General features: G+C 54.2%; 1 long non-coding RNA gene across 1 annotated transcript; it reads right to left on the bottom strand.

Moving 5' to 3' along the window:
• Positions 1 to 345: 345 nt before the first annotated feature.
• LOC138843256 (uncharacterized) lies at positions 346 to 3,667 on the bottom strand. The gene is made up of 2 exons (XR_011386842.1): positions 3,585 to 3,667; positions 346 to 1,515 (listed from the first exon to the last, which is right to left on the bottom strand). It is a non-coding gene; the product is annotated as an uncharacterized lncRNA (long non-coding RNA).
• Between the last annotated feature and the right edge of the window lie 387 nt (positions 3,668 to 4,054).

Below are 4,054 nucleotides of genomic sequence, written 5' to 3' on the forward strand. Positions count from 1 at the left end.
TGGCTGGACTAACTTGAGTGAGGACAGGGGGTCCTCTAGCTGGTGGTCTCGGCTGCCAGATCTCCTGGGTCACTCTTGCTTCTCCCATACAAACGATGCAACCTTGACCATATCCAAAACCCGCAGTAAACTGGGTTCCCCTCCTGCAATCTGCACACTGCATACCATTCAAACACCACAGTCCAGTGGACCAATCTATGAAGACAGGGGCACAAGACCGGGTCATATCAGGGGTCCACTGAGGATGGGTGGGGCGGTCCCACCCTGGCTGTTCCACCCACTGATATTCTGTTTTAGGTTGATGAGATCATGTGGGACCAGACACAGACACACACAGAGTGAACGTATTTTGAAACAGCACCTGAGTTTATTATGCTTGTGAATTCAGCAGGAAGTGCAGGTGTCTCCCTGAAATCACCAGGCTGACTCCTTCAGCTCAGAGACAGCACTGGGGGCCCAGGGGCAGGCGCCCAGGTCACAGCCTCTGCCAACCACACCTCAGGAAGTGAGCATCAGCAAAGGGCAGGACACAGACTCTGTCCCAACACTGCCTTGCACTCTCCTAGCACAGACGTCCCTGCCTGATGGGAACCTGGGAGCTGCACACACACAGAGGAGCCTAAGACACCAGCTGCCTGAAGCACCTGCTCTTCTCCCCCAGGAGGAAGACTGGGGCCGAGGGCGACGCTGCAGAACAAGCTGCGGGAGGCCCGTCACTCCCGGGTCATCTACTGGGACTTCTGATGGGACCAGTGCTCGTCCTCCTGCTGGGCTGGCTGTGTCTGGTGCTGCTGTTCCTGCTGGCCCTCATGCTGACTTGTCTTCTGGGATGCATTCTTGGATTGGTGGGCGTGGCTCATCTTGTTTTGACTTGTGGTGGGGGCGGGCCTTTTGCTCTGCATTGCCTCCATGGAGAACTCTTAATGTGTGTCTTTGGATGGCTCTGTCTGGGATGGCTGCTTCTCCTTGACTGACACCGTGGGGGTGGGCTTCAGTCCCTGCACAGACGTCTTGGAAGCCAGAGTGGAGCTCAGCAGCGTGAGACTGGATTCTGGATACTTGGTACCACACACCCTGGTATTCAAGATGGCCTTGGAGTCCTCACAGATGCGGTTCAAGCGGCGCAGGCGCCAGCCAATTTGTCTCCAGTAGACCTTGTCGTTGTTCAGGCAGTGCAGGCACGCCGTGGGGTTGCCCGCAAAGACACAGGAGAACTCATGGTGCAGTCGAACACAATCTACCTGGAGATGGACTCCTGCCTCCTGCCTGGTCACGGTCACATTGCATTTGGCTTGGTCTCTGCTCACAAAGCTGCCAGTGACAATGACCTGGGTTGGTGGGCTTGTGGACACTATCACGGGCTTCTCCAGAGGAACCCACCCATCCTGCTCCGCCTCCAAATTCACTTCATCCTGTTCTCCGCTTTGGGCCTCTGTCAGGAGCCCCTGAGCAGCCAGCAGGAGGACGGAGAGCAGGGTGAGAGTGTGGGTCCACATGGTTCAGCTGGGCAGGTACCTGTGGACAAAAGGCAGGGTCAGTGGTGCAGGTTCAGGGTGAAGGGTCAGTGGTGCAATGTCGAGGTATAGGGTCAGGTTGCAGGGTCAATAGTACTGGGTCAGTAGTGCAGGGTCAGGGTACAGGGTGTGTGGTGCAGGGTCAGTGATGCAGGTTTCCATTGTGCAGGGAAATAACAAGTGGAAGTGAAGAGATACAGGGTGGCCTCCCTCCTCCCTGCCACAGTCCTGCCTACTTAAGGGGGAGACCAAGCATCCTCTGGATCCCGGGAGGCCAGGACAAGCAGCCCAACCTCTCCCACGTGCACCTGAGCTGAGGCTGCAGTGACCCAGGCTGCCAGTCCCCACCTGCCCTCCGCACTCACTGTGCCTTGTTAGCTCTCAGTCTCATCCCCTCAATCACCCACTCCTGCTCTTCCCACCCACTTCGTCCTGCAGCACTCACTCAGCAAGCACTTACTGAGCACCTACTGCATGCCGTGCACTAGTTAGGTTGTCCACACACTGAGGTGAATGAGAGAGCCTTGGGTCTTTAAGAATATGAGGCTGATCCCTGGGAACTGTAAATAGCACTGACCAGGGATTCCGTCCCATCTGTGTCCTAATCTCTTCTAGGAAGTGTCATTTCCTCCTCTGTGCCCCAGTTCCTGCACCTGGCACTCAAGGTGTGCATGAATTCATCACCAACTCCTCCCGCTGCCCTGTGCATGGTCTCTATCTCATTGTTGCACAGACACCCAGGACCCAAGATGGAAAGGGGGCAGGGAGAGTCCTGAAGGTGCCAGGAGGTGTCCCAGACATTGAACTATGGAGCCTGACTCAGGGGCTGGGTGGGGTGGGGGTCACGTTAGAGCTGTTTGGGAGGAGTGAGAGCTCAGGAAAGGCATGAAGGGGGGAGATCTTCTAACCACAGTGGGGAAGAGAAACAGGAAGGGGAGCGGCGATTTTCAGACAGTGTTTAGAGTGCAGGTGACTAGAAACGGACCTGATTGAGTTCTGGACCTGAGTGCTGAGCATACAAATGTTGTTACTGACCCTTGACAAAAATTACTGAATGAATATCAAGGCTGTCAGTGCCAACAGAAACGATGTGCAAATGCATTTCCCTTCCCTCTTCACATCGTAACTAACCAGAACCAACTACCAGGCTGGTGCCTCCTCCCTTACTAGTCCTGGACTTCAACTGTTCTCCTAAGAACTTCAGGACCCATTCTCCCCCCCGTCCTCCCACAACTGCCCTGTCTCCCTTAAAATTCATCCTGGAGGCTTGCACAGCAGGTACATTTTATTTTGGAACAAGGCACCTGCTTCCCCCGGTCCACTATGTAAACACCTTATCTCACTGCTCAGTCTCCTCTCTGCCCTAGTCACTGTAGAGTGTGGAGTAGGGGGCCTGACTCCATACGGGCACAGCAGTTAATGCACCAAGTTCACCAGGTGAACTATCAAGCCACACTGGGCAGAAGAAAAGTCCAATTCTATGCAACACTGACTACACGCTGAGCACTGGTCCAGCGTTCCAGTCTCACCTTGTGTAAACCACACAAGAACCCTACAACCAGGCTGATTACAGGAACAGCCCCAAGGAAGAGCCTGACCGTGACGCCCCGCCAGGTAAGTAAGTGTGCTGGTCCTGTTGTGTGGAGGAACAGAGCCCTGCTGGGAAAGACCCCAGTGTCTTGTCTCTTTCTGCCACCTCTTCTAGATTACCCCTGCTCTGCACCACCAGAAAATACTGGCAAAAAGATAACAACATCGAAGCAGGTTGGAATCAGCACTGAGGAGAAGATGATTCACAAAGGCTGTGAACTTACCCAGAAAGAAAGGAGTTTGTTTGAAAATGGGGCAGACCATGAAAATGGCCCTGTCCACAATCCCACCTAGGTGTTGGACCAACTCCAGGGATTGGGAGTGGACCAGAGAAACGGAGGGTGGGACAGAAAGACTAATATACCAGATGATGGCTCACTCATGTCCCACAGCCTCCTCCTACCACACTGGGGCCCCTCAGAGCCTGGGAAGTGGGGCAGGAATGAAGCTCTGGAGAGAGAGAGAGAGCGAGGCTCTTACCAGTCCTGCGTATGCAGATCCAGCGCAATCCCCGAAGCCAGGCGAGGTGCAGGTTGCAGCTGTCTCAGGGGTGGTGCAGGGCAGGGTCTGCTATTTGTACAGGAGCCCAAGCCCACAGGGGTTACAGCTCACATACCTGAGGAGCTGAGCTCACACTGCCTCTGGCCATGTCTCTTCCCCTTCCCAGCCAGCCAGGTCCTTTAGGTAAAGTGCTGTGTGGAATATTATCCACTATTACCTGAAATGAATGTCACATGGATTCAACACACATGTTGCTAATTGAATGGCTTTAAAATCCCTACTAGCACTCCTCCTTCTACTCCTAAGCCCTGCACATTCTCCCACCACTGCCCTTTCTCAGCTCTGGGGTCCTTTGGGGCCACTGATTAGAAAATTTTGAGAAAACAATTATGATAGTGAAAATGACAAAGGCACAGGAATTCCACTGCGGAACAGGAAGAGGGCACAGG

This window comes from Oryctolagus cuniculus, chromosome 2, assembly GCF_964237555.1.
Source record: "Oryctolagus cuniculus chromosome 2, mOryCun1.1, whole genome shotgun sequence".
Classification (NCBI taxonomy): Eukaryota; Metazoa; Chordata; class Mammalia; order Lagomorpha; family Leporidae; genus Oryctolagus; species Oryctolagus cuniculus.